General features: G+C 38.3%; 1 protein-coding gene across 4 annotated transcripts in view; it reads right to left on the minus strand.

Annotated features, from left to right (window-relative positions):
• CDK12 (cyclin dependent kinase 12) overlaps positions 1 to 13,948 on the minus strand; it is a 105,789-nt gene that overhangs the window by 11,488 nt on the left and 80,353 nt on the right. Inside the window, exon 18 of one of the 4 annotated variants that reach the window (XM_058181114.1) lies at positions 604 to 3,601. The exons of 2 other annotated variants lie outside the window; for them this stretch is intronic. The gene's annotated coding sequence lies outside the window, so the exon portion shown is untranslated. Of the gene's footprint in view, positions 1 to 603; positions 3,641 to 13,948 lie in introns of those variants that run through there. One more of the 4 variants, XM_058181110.1, reaches the window with a different exon arrangement.

The following is a 13,948-nucleotide window of genomic DNA, read 5'->3' on the forward strand; positions in this document are numbered from 1 at the left end:
TTTAAACTTCGCATAGCTTCTTTACTTTGTTTTTCTTAACCTCCTTGGCACATTCTTCTGGATGTTATAACATCTTTTCCCTCATTCTCACACATTTATATACCTTTCAAAAGGAGCTTGTTCCATGATGAATCAATGTGAAGCGGAAATATTACATGGGAAAGGTTATGTAGTGCTCTTACTTTTTTTTTTTTTTTTAGCCTTTAAGTCAGTCTTGACTCCTGGGGCTAGTTCATGCAGTTTTCAATGCAATATTTCTTGGAGTGAAAGAAAGTGAGCGTCTCAAGGCCATCATAATATGACCTTGGGCTGGGCTAGAACTCAGGTTTCCTTATACAGCACCTTAGGCCCTGGAGTGAATTCCTTTTTAGTGTTCTTCCGTATATCCCATTAATTCCACATGTAGGAGAATCTGTTTCCGAGCTGTGCTCTATAAAATTAATACCAGGGAGTAATTTGCCTTGTAGATTTTCTCCCTTAACCTTCAATATAGCTTAGGTTCCCCCTTTTTCTTTCATCTATCCATCTTTCAGATGCATCTTTCATTTAAAATCTTTTAGAAAAAAACAACTCTTAGAAATGAGCTCTTTCCATAAATTTCCCCCCCCCCTCTTTCTCCATAAAATCAGTCTCGATGTGAACCATGTACATGATCTAGGAAATATTGGGATCTGAGCACACAATATTACTCAATGTTGCTTCATTTACTATAATGCATACCAGAGGTGGGTTTCAGCAGGTTCTAACCAGATCTGGAGAACCGGTAGCAGAAATTTTGAGTTGTTCGGAGAACTGATAGTAAAAATTATGACTGGCCCCGCCCCCATCTATTCTCTGCCTCCCAAGTCCCAGCTGATCGGGAGGGAATGGGGATTTTGCAGTAACCTTCCCTTGGAGTGAGGTGGGAATGGAGATTTTGCAGTAACCTTCCCCTGGAGTGGGGTGGGAATGGAGATTTTGTAGTAACCTTCCCCTGGAATGGGGTGGGAATGGAAATTTTGCAGTAACCTTCCCCTGGAATGGGATGGGAATGGAGATTTTGTAGTATTCTCTGCCACGTCCACCAAGCCATGCCCATCAAGCCACGCCCACAGAAACGATTTTAAAAGATTTTGAAACCCACCACTGATACATACCAAGAATTCTATAAAAAGTTGCATATTATTTTGTCATCTGTTTTATTACATATTAAAACAATGGGAATTAAAAGTAACATCTATTTACATATGGCACAGACTCCATAAGTAAATCAACTTTATGCACACAAGTCAAAAAACTTTTGAATGAATCGCATCATTTGGAATATTTGCCCATGATTTAATGATAAGTCAAGTTTTGCAAAGCCCATGATGAGTGAGGAACACTATCTACAAATTTCTTCCTTGAACATCTCTTTCTGCCCTAATCACAATTTGCATTATGTGAATCCTTTCTTGTATTCTTATTGGGGAACTCCAACCTGATGTTTCTTACATGACTGGAATAAGATCAACATCAAATACTAATTCATTACATTAACTTCTTAAGCTGACTATGTTAAACTATAATGCTCCACTTAAGATGTATGTAAAAACATATATAACCATGATTATGGCACAAAATCAGCCAGAGAGAAACGTGCACTTATAGCATTTATCCATTTAGCCACAGTTATTTGAACAACATCATATAAAGCCAGAAGATTTAAATGCAGTCATTGATTGGGGGACCTACTCTAAATTTTGTTGTTAGTCCATTGGTTTCCTATTTCAACTGGGCAACATTTCACAATACTTTAGAAAAATTAGTTTATCTTTAAATATACATTTTTGAAATGTAATGCTCCTCCATCTTTGTTGCAAGATCCTTATGCTTAAACCTATGTTATAATTGTAAGCAAGTTTAATTAAAACGTGTAGTCTGGACTGTTGTAGAAAAATTTGATTTGGTTGAGAAGTCTGCCATTCTGTCTTCAATTGTGCAAAGCTCTTCCACTGTCTTTTTAAAATATTGAATTAATTTTGGCAATTGAACTATAAAACTAAAAAAAAAAAACTAACTACAAAACTATGAACACAGCATTATCCTTACGAAGGTACTCAACAAGCATTTGACTCAACAAAATGAGGTCTTTGGTTTAGCTAGCTCATTTGTTATTTCATTTACAGGTTTTTGTTTTTGTTTATCTGTAATTGGAATAATTCTGATGATTACTTATGTAATTTAGAACATTTGTATATATGCCACCTTTAGAATCCAATTGAACTACATAATGCAAATAAAATAGCTAATTAAAAACAACAGTCATCATAATTATCAACCTGTATGGGAGAAAAGAATTGTCTAATATAAAGCTTGGAGTTTACATGTTCCAGTAATACACAGTTGGCTTTGCCCTAACTATAGTTTACTGAATAGGAAATAACTAGCTGGGTTCTGACAACATAACCATAAACTATGATACACACATCTAGAAGCTGAATTTACATAAAACATTAAGCCAGATCCAAATAAACCATGGTGCTACTGTGTCCAGTGAGAACTGACAGGCTACATGGAAGTGCCCCCAAACCCCCCTTTCAAACCCACAGAGGAAAGGGGAAAATGGGTGGGTTAAGCCTTTCAAAGCATATAAATAAGTTTTAGCATTAGACACACATCAAAAATAAAACACTGAGATACCAGCATGAACATTGGTATCCCTGTGTAGGGCATTATCTCCTTTTATCTCCAACTAGCATTGAAAATTTAAAAAATGATTAGTTTCAGCCCCACATTCACTTATATGAAGAGGAACAATGTAACACATTCTGCAATATACTCAGCAGTCTATTTCGTAACAAAAAGGCCAGTGCAAAATTATTGTGGCTCTTCTCTAATATTTATATAGATAAAACTAGATGACATCAAACCAGAAGAGGGCTTCTAGGTCTGTGGTCCATTTAAGCTCCAACAGCTGTTTATGTCAAAATCAGACACAGACTGGCTTCTCAAATTACTAAGCTATAATGTGATTTTTCCTCCAAATTTGTGCCTTAGCCTAGTACATGAAATCTGTTTGTAAACCATGACTTCTGGTTTAGCTGTTTGAACCCAGTCACCTCTACTATTTCCATAAATCATCAGCAAGCAATATGTGAACAATGTCTCCTATTGGTTTTTTTTTACTAGGGATAATTTTACTGTGTCTACTGAACTTAGCAAAGTCCAGGGTCAATTCCAGAAGTTGTCATGAACCATGACTAGGAAATGTTAGCAGCCAAATATGAATTTAAAGAGCTAAACAAGGTTAGTGTCATTAAGGGGGGGGGGAATACAAATTCAAGAGAACAGTCCAAAGTACAATCAACAGTTAAAAAGACAGGATGTCAAGATCAGAGTTTGCTCAAAATTAAATTGTTGTTCTCAGCAATTAGCGTTCAATCTTTCTATAATAAGAGTTTCTATTTTCAAAAGAATTGATTTTTTGGTTTGCCTTGTTATAAAAATAGACACCAAAATGTTCATATGCAGATGCCAGTGTTATGGAGAAGTCAAGTTGAGTTGATGTTTCTTCTTCCAAATTGGCAGCCTTTAAATCTAAAATGGATGATGATTTGCATGAACTTCTTTCTGTTCTTTCCTGAAAAGGAGGAGTCTGAGTAATAGCAGCAAGATTCAACTATATAAGATAAAGAAAAAACATGATTGCCCATGTAGCTGGCTAAATAAGAGTATCACTGGGATATTATATTTATTTATTTTTATCCTGCCTTTATTGTTTTATTGTTATTAACTCAAAGCATCAAACACACTTAATGCACACCCCTCCTATTTCTGATTAAAATGCAAGCAAAATTTTAAATTACATCGTAAGAAGAAGTATAACTTTCAAATCATGGAAAGAAATAGTTCTATTATATATTTATCATTGGTCAGAACCCAACATAAATATTAACTCCAATTCTGGGCACAATTAAAAAAAAAAATCAAAGAAACTGCACAGATGCAGAGATGCTGAAAATAATCAGAGAATCAGAAAATAAGTCTTACTGGTACAGACTGAGGAAATAGGCATATTTAGTCTTGGAAAAAAAAGAGAGAGAGCTGGAGAGATGGAAAATAGCTACGTTAACTTTGGACCAGTCTTTTTTAGCACACCCTACCTCACTGCATTGTTGTTGTGAGAAAGTAGGATGCGGGAGCATTGTACAAAATATTGGCGGGACACAAGTCGAGTGAATGAATGAATGAATGAATGAATTCAAGACCTTAAAGGGATGCCACAGAAAAGAATATATCCTATTTTCTAGTGTCCCAGAATATGAAATAATGTTCTTAAGTTATAGAAGACAGGTTCAAAATGGTAAGAGAAGTTCAACAACAGGGATAGGGAAATAATGAGTTTCCCTTCCCTGGAAACAATCTGTAGCCATCTGTAGGGTGCTTTTGTCTGGGTTCCTGCACTGGCCAGAAAGTTTGATGGCCTAAATCAATGCTTCATCACCTTTTTCCTTCATTATCCAAATGAAGAAAGTCTTATCAAACTTCGAGGTCCTTTCTTTCAATAGTGTCACAACTTTGAATGGTCATCGAACAAATGGTCAAACTGAAAGACTACTTGTATTATAAAAGCAGTATCAGTGAATGATCTTTACTATGGTTTCAACAAATTTCCATTGGTACTTTCATCAATTTTTAACTTAATAGGAATATTTGGGATATTTTTGAATACATTTTAGTTCAGGTGGCAATCTTTAATTGGTTTGGATATCATTATCCAAAGAAAAACCACTTTTATCCAACTTTGAGTAATTTTTTACCCAGGTTTGGGACACACTCACCTACATGATTTCTTCCAGCTTTGATTCTATGATTCTCTCATTCAGCATTTCTTCCATGTAGGTTTTATCATATTCTCTGGACTAGGCTGTTGAAGCAGGTATATTTGCCAGTGAATACTATTTTGGTCTTTTAAAGTTGGCTTTCTGTTGGTTGCTTGGCCAGCACCCACAACAACATTTTCTTGGCAGCTCTAATTCCAAATCTGAAGCCCAGTCTAGAGCACCACACCTCAACTTCCCTTTTATACATAGGCACAATTCACATGTCACGTGTTTGTGAGTAGCTATTTTCATGTAACTAGTGAAAGACTATTCTCATCTATGGGGTGACTCAATCTGGGCTAGTCTGTGTCAACAGATTGCATTTTTAAAATGTTTTAATCTTTTCTTCCCCTTTCATTTTTGCAAACCACATGGTGTTCCCTTAAAAAAAATATCAAAAAAAAAAATCACCCAAATCAAACTCTCCACTCTCCCCCTCCCTACAGTCTTGGCCATCATGGTGCCAGCAATTTATTAAAGATGAATGTACTGATTGTTGCTAAGCAACAGGTCTCAGCACAGGACAATCAGAGAATGCAGTGTGCTGGCAACCTGATGGGAAATGTGCTTGGAAAAGTTGCCCAGAATTGAGTATCCCCCTCAAAGCTGGGCACAAAGGTCCTTCTGAGCCTTTCCGCATAATTATGTAAGGCATGCCCCAAATACCTTTTTTTTTTTTGAAAAAAAAACCACCTCACTGCATCAGCTCCATAAGATAGAATTAGAAAATGGCAGTGAAGCATCACACCTGCATGTAATGGATCTGGGAAAGAATAACTTACAGGTTTTTTTTTTAAAGGAACTGCATAGTATCTGTTTTCTGTACTAGGTGTTGATGTATGTATTTACAAATCACTTAGGTCAGAGCTAAGGCTGAGACTCACTTATTATTTGGGGAGAGGGAATGCAGCCACAGTGGGTAAGTAATGGAGTCAGGCTGCATCCCATATTTGGGCAAAGCTGGGATTTTCTCTTTTCTGATGCTTGGCAAAAGAGTGAGGTTGGGGTTTTTCTCATTAATATTGTAATCAGACGTTTGTAGAGCTTATTCTGCAAAGGTCCTGTGTCCCCAGTTCAAAATGGTGGGAAGTTGAGACCAGGAAAAAAAAGAGAGAGATTTGAGGTCACATAAACAGCTTTGCCAAGATCCACCAGGGAGAAGAGATGTAGCTGTAGTTCTATGGGATTTGAGGCGCACAAATCAAGACAACCACTAGATGGCAGCAAAGAATTTTTGGATTTTCCGTAGTGAAGGGAAAATACATATTTGGGAATAATTCAGATCCTTACCTAAGAAGCTATTTTTTTTAATTCATTTGCTAGCAATATGTATATTTTCTTCAACAAAGTTCAAGGTGGCTTATAAATATGTAATATCCAATAATTAATCTAAACAGAAAGTTGCATTTTAATAAAACTAAAAACTCCCAAAATCTTTGTAATACTCTTTCAACATTGTTTGCACTGCAAAACAACACATCATTCGGTGTTCTAGCCAACACTAAACCCTGGAGATCTATATTTGCCATCAGATACTGCAGGGCCTTCACTTGCTACATTGCTGTTTATTAACTAGGGAGGGATCTATTGGCTTCTAAAGAGTAACAAGATCTCAAAGGGGGGGAATGTACAGAAGGAATTCTGAATTGTACACATAAGGAGAGAGGCACATATCAAATAAGTTGGAACCAGACTGTACATATGGAAATGTGGAATTCCCAATTATTATATTTAGGAATCTTTCTTCATCTTTCTTAATACAAGAAGAGAGCATTATAGTATTGGAAAGAAAGTTCTAAATGAATTGGACTCTGCACTAGCAAATATTTGGGGGGGAAATGTACTGTAACTGTTCACCCCATTCTCCTAATAATTTAGCTATGAAATACATACACATACATCATGTTAAATCTCCTATGAGCAATGTAGCTGTTAGGGTTTTAGCTGGCTCTAAAACATCCACAGTTTAAACATCTATTCACTATATATGTGCAATTCATTCAGAGTCACACATTGTCTTGAGTTACTGTCAAAAAGCCATTCAAATATGATTCTGCAGGAGAATGAGTTTGAATGCCAGCTTCGACTAAGACTAGGGAATACAACTTGGAGGACCTGAGTTCAAATCTCATTTTACTATGAAAGGTAGGAAGGTGGGAGGGAGAGAAGGAAGGAAAGAATATTGATACATCAGGTAAAACAAGTCTTTAACTTTTATTTTTTAAAAGAGAGTACAAAACTGACCTTCAGAAAACAATAAATGTATTGGCAGTATGTGTTTGAAATCTCTCATTATTTAAGGCACACTTATAACTAAAATGGAAGCAAACAATCCTACCTCCTTTCTGCATATTTGGACCCACCTGCAAATTGTAAGATGATTTGAGCAGAGATCTGTTCTATGTAAAAGGCTAGGTGCACAGATTAAACAAAAGAATAACCATTTAAGCAGAAATTTGTAGCTGTCCAGTGGAGCTATATGAAATGCAGACCTATGTCTTGCCAGATGTTTCTTCTATAAACAGTACATGTTATTCAGGCCCAATTCCATGTAAAACAATCTAGGAGGCAGTGGTAGTCAACCTGGTCCCTACCGCCCACTAGTGGGCATTCTAGCTTTCATGGTGAGCAGTAGCGGTTTTGTCCGATACTGAAGCACTTTCCTTTTTTTTAATTTAATTGACTTTTAAAAAAAAAAATTCATAGCATTATTTAAAAACATTTTCATTAGGTTTTCATAAAATTCCCCATGACAATTTAAATTTCTGAAAATATACTATTTGTATCACCCACGCATAAGTTTAGTTCATGTTACGTAAGTAAAACTAAATGGCGTTATAGTGCAACCGCAGATAAAAGAGCCTCATCCCACAATAGCTTGCGCATCTCCCCCCACACCACCTAGCTGTAACAGAAAAACAGAGCTGATAGCCGGCGCCACCCCCGCCAAGCCCAATCCACAATGCACGAGAGGCATGCGCAAACTATGATACACTTTATAAATCATCATTACTGTGGAACAGGGGTGAAATCTAAAAATTTTCCCTACTGGTTCTGTGGGCGTGGCTTAATTGGTGGGCGTGGCTTGGTGGTCAGATGACTGGGTGGGCATGGCCAATAACAATAAATAATAAAAATAATAGATAAGGTATACAAAACAATAAGAGTACCAAAAACCAACTTTCACACTTTACACACACACAACACAACTGACTCACACACAATGTAAAAGCAGCTACACTTCACCCAAAATGGCCCCTGCAACAAACAGGAACCTCACACTTTCACAATTTACACACATACAACACAACTGACACACACACACACACAAAATGCCACATACAGCTTTGTGAGATTTTGTGTGTTTGTGTGTTAGAGTGAAACAATACAGAAACACACCAAATCTCAGAAAGCTGCACAAATATTTTATTTTATTATTTTTATTTATTTATTTTATTTATTTATTTAGATTTATTTTTTTAGATAGTAACTTAGTTTGTGGACTTCAACTCCCAGAGTTCCTCATTCAGCAAAGCAGGAAGTCAAAGCAATTATTTTCCCCCAGTAGATGAAGAAAAGCATGCTGTTGCAGCCCAAAAGGAGCAGTAATTATAAGTAAGTGAGGAGGGGGAATTGGCTGGGTGTGGGTGGGGGCTCTTGTAAGTGGGGGCCGTTAAAAAGTGAGTTTAAAAGCCTGTGAGGAGCAGGAAACTCCTCTGGGATCAACAGAGGAGGCTTTTAAAACCTCTTTTTTTTTCTTTTTTTTTCCCCCTTCGGCTGAAGAGGATTTTTTAAAAAAAACTTTTAAAGAGTTTTGATTATCTCTGCTCAGCCCCGCGATAATCAGAGGTTTTTTTTTAACTTTTAAAGGCAAGTTTCGGCTGAAGAAAAACTGCTTTTAAAAGTTAAAAAAAAAACACCTCTGCTGATGGTGCAGCTCAGCAGTGGCAGGGGGCAGGGGCAGGGCCAGGGATTTTTGCTACCGGTCCTCCGAACCAGCAGCTGCCATCTCTACCTAATTGGGCGAGCCGGTGCAAATCGGAAGCATTTCACCCCTGCTGTGGAACCAGTGGGCGGTTAGAAAATTTTACTACTAACAGAGATACAAAAGTGGGTTGTAGTCCCTGATCTAGGAGGCAGTGTGTGTGTATGTGTGTGATTGTATTTCCATATCTCTTAATATGTATCCGTTTGTGAAATTCTCCCTTCCCTCTCCTTCTGCAACAAGGAATAAGAAATGAGGTGTGCGAGTGGGGTGTGGGGCAGGGATGGGTTCTATTTACCTTTACTACCAGTTTGCATTGTGCCCGCGCATGTGCAGATCGTTTTTGATGACATTCGGGTCGATGAGCAGAGCCTCCTGCCAGTTTTACTACCGGTTCTATAGAACCAGTGTGAACCAGGGGCAACCCACCACTGGTTGGGGCTTCTGTGTGTGCTGAAGGGGAAAATGAAGTTGCTCTAAAGTAAGTGGAGGAAACTTCTGGTTCAATATGGAATGGCTCTTATTTGGAGCCAGAATAAACCACTGTCAGATGTTTTAGGAAGCAAGCGGGAGAAGGAAGCTGAAGGCGCGTGTGCCCCAGGAGGTAAATACTGTTAGTCCTTGTTTAGCAATTACCTCATTCAGCAGTGATATTGATGAAAAAGAAAGTCTGTGACCAAACGCTGCAGATATATAAAGCAAAGGAAAGCTGAAGTGAGTGTGTAAACATATCGCAGACTCATTTAATAATAAAAATAATAATAAAAAAAATCAAATAAATAATAATAATTTAGCAACTATTTCACTCAAATGAGCGAGTTGCTGGTCCCAATTGTTTGCTTGCTAAATGAGGACTGTAAAACTAATGAAGATAGGATAGAAGATCAAAGGTAAGATGGTCAATGAGTGAGTGTGTGAGCAAGTAGGAAGAAGTTGCATCCACTTCAAAAGCTTTGTTTCCCACCACTTTCCACCTCTGATTATGAACCATGCTTATTTTAAAACATCAAAGGAGAAATTAAAGCAGATATTCTTTCCAGAGAATAACAAGAGAGTGCCAAGAAGCACATGATTTGTGTTAAGTATGGGGCCACATGCTCTAGGACAGGGGTCGGCAACCTTAAACACTCAAAGAGCCACAAAGGTCCTAACCGGAAGCCCCTATTCAATTCTGGAGCCGACCGGAAGTCCGGTTCCCCCATCATAATCTCCTCCTAGCGCGGGGTCCTTTTTCTTCTGCTGACTGGAAATCCGGTTCCCCCACCAGAGTCTCCTCCTAGCATGGCATCCTTTTTCCTCTACCTGTCCTAACTGAAAACCCTATCAATTGTGTAGCCGAACAGCAACAGGAAGCCGCAGCAGAGGCACATATGACTCCAGAGCCACATGTGACTCCAGAGCCGCGGGTTGCTGATCCCTGCTCTAGGATTATTAGGCTGCCTGACATGATCAGAATTTCATCCTCTGGACCACTTGGTCAGAACCGGGAGGTTTATTTATTAAGGGAAGGGGTGCACCAACATTGGGTGTAAATGTTTCTTTTCACAAGGCGAGGGGAAAGACCCACAAAAGGGCAAAACACCTCCCTCTTATATTGAATCCCATCGAATGAGAGCAGATACACAGAGGTATTCTACTGTTTGGTATTTCCTTAGGAAACTGGGTGTAGACTGTAGACAGAGATTTCTTTACCTTGGGAGAATCAGCATTTTGCTTGAGGAGTAGCATTTTTTAACACAACTATTGGCAGACTTATTACTCTGAAATACACTGAGGAAATTGGGTGAGTTGGATAAGGTACTTCACCTATCCATTGTGAATCAGAGTGTACACCCAGATAGCTATCATTCTTGCCAGTTTATGTTTTATATTTTATCCAGAGGTGTTTTCATGAACTCTACTTTTGGCTTGAATCCATTTGTGAGTCATGTATCTATTGCATTTTTCTATATACGGACATCCTCTCAAACTGAAGTCTGGGATGGCATGCGTTGGCTTCTACACTGGCCTCCCATCCAAGCCTTGAGCATAATTAAGCCTCGCTTAGCTTCAGAAATGCGACTTCAGATCATAAGCTGTGGGCTAAAAAAATCAATAGCCCTGCCCTGAAGTAAGGGCATTCAGGAATATTTCCAACACTAGAAATTCTGGGAGTTGCATTCCAACTAGGACAAAGATGGGGAAAATTGCCTGTAGCCACTTGTAACCATCAGGGACTTTTATCCATGATAACTACCGGTAGCTCCCATCAAAGCTTGGAATTATCACAACCATATCTATGGCTATGGAAGTGAGTTTGATAAGTGAAGTGCATTTAGATAAAATAGTCCTGACAGTAACCTATTCAGAAGCCTTATTGTCAAATGAATTCAATGGTTTATGAAGTATTGTGACAGAAGAAGAAAAACAAGTATTTCCTTTTGCTTTCTATATTCCTCAATATATTTCATGGGGAAAAAAACCTGGCCCCAAAGTCCACTGGTCGAACTAAAGGCAGGCAGAATTAAGATATAGAATGTTAACGTATGTCAGGAATAAATGAGTGCCACAAAGGAGTATAATCTGTTTTTCTAATATGACCACAAGCAGAGTGTTAGTGGAATTAGGCCGACAGCTGCTACGTTATTTTTTTCTCTTTCAACCCCCCTTCTTTGCCACCCCTCCTCCCAATCACTCCACGCGCCAGTAGGAGAAAAAAAAACGGCACCCACCACCATCCTATTTCTCTGCCTCCATTCTGCGGTTTTTCCGCAGGCACTGCTGCCGAGTTGGCAGTCCTTCGGCGTCACACCTTACTGCTTTTCAAGATTGCTCCATAGAGAGCTGGGGAAAATGGCAATTTTGTGTTGACGCCGCTTGGCAGCGGGGGAAGAGTGAAGAAAAAGTTGGAACCCGTGCCAAAGCTTCCCTAGGGAGAGATTGGAAAGATAGAGAGAGACAGGCATAGTGAAAGTTCAAACACACACACATCACATACATGAAATACAGTTGACTACTTATGCATGTTCCAGCTTTACAGACCATGTTGAAATCAACAAACTTCATTCTAAACATATAAACATGCAAATACATGATGTGATGGGAAGATGGGAAGAGAGAAGGTGCTGAAAGTGTGTTCTTTTCTGTGTGTTTGTGTATGTTGCTTAATTTTTTTTTTTTTTTGGATAGCAGTAGAATGCAGTATGCAAATGAGATTGTTATTACCGCAATGTTCATCAAGCTGAGCTGAGAAGACATTAATAGCCTGATGAATATGCATGTGAATTTGTTAATTAAGTTAATTATTCTGCTGAAAATGCATTCGTCTTCCAAGGACATTCTCCCAATGATTTCTACATGCTCCACTCATTAGTCATGCTATATTTTATCAGTGAAATGAGTTTGCTTAAGTTGTAAAAAAAAAAAAAAGAGGAAAAGGAAATATAAAATAAACGAATGAATTAAAAAGGGAGGTGATAAAGGGTAAAAGTGTCAAAAATAAATAGCTAAAGAATTTAAAGTGACAAATACCAAACAAAAGTTTGAAGGACTCTGTAGTTTGGAAACAACAATGTATTTTTGCTGGAGGAGGGAGTTATGAGGGCAATCCAAGTGCAGTCAATTTGCCATTCCGTCTGTCCATCTCCCTTTTTTAACTTCTGTCTTTTGTTTGATGAAAAAAAAACTTTTTTTTTATTCTGGTGCCAAATTTCCAACACATTAATTAATTGTTGTAGCCAATTAACTGTAGTTGTGCAAATGAGTTTAGCACTAATTACCATGCAGTGCTTGTAATCACATAAAAACTTGCTGAGAGAGAGAAGGAGGGGGAGAGAAGAGAGAAAGAAAGGGGAGAAAAGGAGGAAAGAAGAATAACTGATAAGGGTTGAGCATTGTTAGCTTAAAACAATGGTGCATGTGGATACTCTAAATTAAGGTCCCCAGAATTACAGAGCCACAGATAAGAAATAATTTTTAAAAATTGGAAGAGGTTCTAGTCAATAATCTAAGTACGGTATTGAGCCCTGAAGATATCTAGGGAGTGGCTTGATAGGTCATGGGGTGGAGTCTAGCCATGGCATCATTCTATTTTTAATGAAAGCAAGAATTCAGAAGAAAAAAAAAGTCTGCCCCTTTATATGGTTTCACTTAAAAACAATCAAAATATTCAATGGCTGCATGTGATTTTTAATATGACAAAATTTTCCACTATATTCCACCATCTTGATTGTGGCAAAATATTGTTACTCTCCTTTTTTAGATCGAGAATTGCTTGTTGTTTGTTTCAATCTAGTTATTGCTGATCAGCCCAGATAAGAAAGAGTCCAGAAAGAAGTTGAACATAAGATTCTGTGGTGTAATAAAACAGCTTTCCCCAGCCTGCAGTTCTCCAGATGTCCCCCTAACTCAGTGGTTCTCAACCTGTGGGTCAGGACCCCATTGGGGGTTGAATGACGATTTGCCAGGGGTTGCCTAAGACCATCAGAAATATGGGAAGTATACTTGCGAGTCGAAGAATCACGCTCCAATGGTTGACTCCACAAGCCAGCTGCAGGCTCTTCAAATCGCTAGCCGAATTCGGCTTCAAGTGCGATGAATTTAAAAAGAGAGAAATCTCTGATGTCTCCCTCTCAAGCCAGCTGCAATCACTCCCAATCGCTAGCCTAATCTGGCTTCAGGCGCGATAAACTTAACAGGGGAGAAGTCTCCGCTTTAATGCCTCCGTCCTCAAGGCAATCGCAAGCAGTTCAGATCGCTAGCCAATACAGCTTCAGGCGCGATAAATTCAAAACGAAAATAATTTTATGGTTGGGGTCGCCACATCGTGGGGAATTGTATTAAAGGGGTTGCCACATCATGGGGAATTGTATTAAAGGGGTCGCAGCACTATAAAGGTTGAGAACCACTGACCTAACTGAAAACTATGGAAGTTTTATTCCAATATATCTAGAAGACATGAACTTGGAGAAGATTGGTATGAGAAAGATTGGAAACATACCAAGGGAAGCACAAAGTTCTGATAATCTCAGATGAATACCATATATATCATGTATTCATTTGACAATAAATAAAAATAAATAAATAATGATAATAAGGCTATCTTGTACATCATAATAACCCTATTGGAATGGCCACCTAA

Source organism: Ahaetulla prasina, chromosome 4 (genome assembly GCF_028640845.1).
Source record: "Ahaetulla prasina isolate Xishuangbanna chromosome 4, ASM2864084v1, whole genome shotgun sequence".
NCBI classification, from domain to species: Eukaryota; Metazoa; Chordata; class Lepidosauria; order Squamata; family Colubridae; genus Ahaetulla; species Ahaetulla prasina.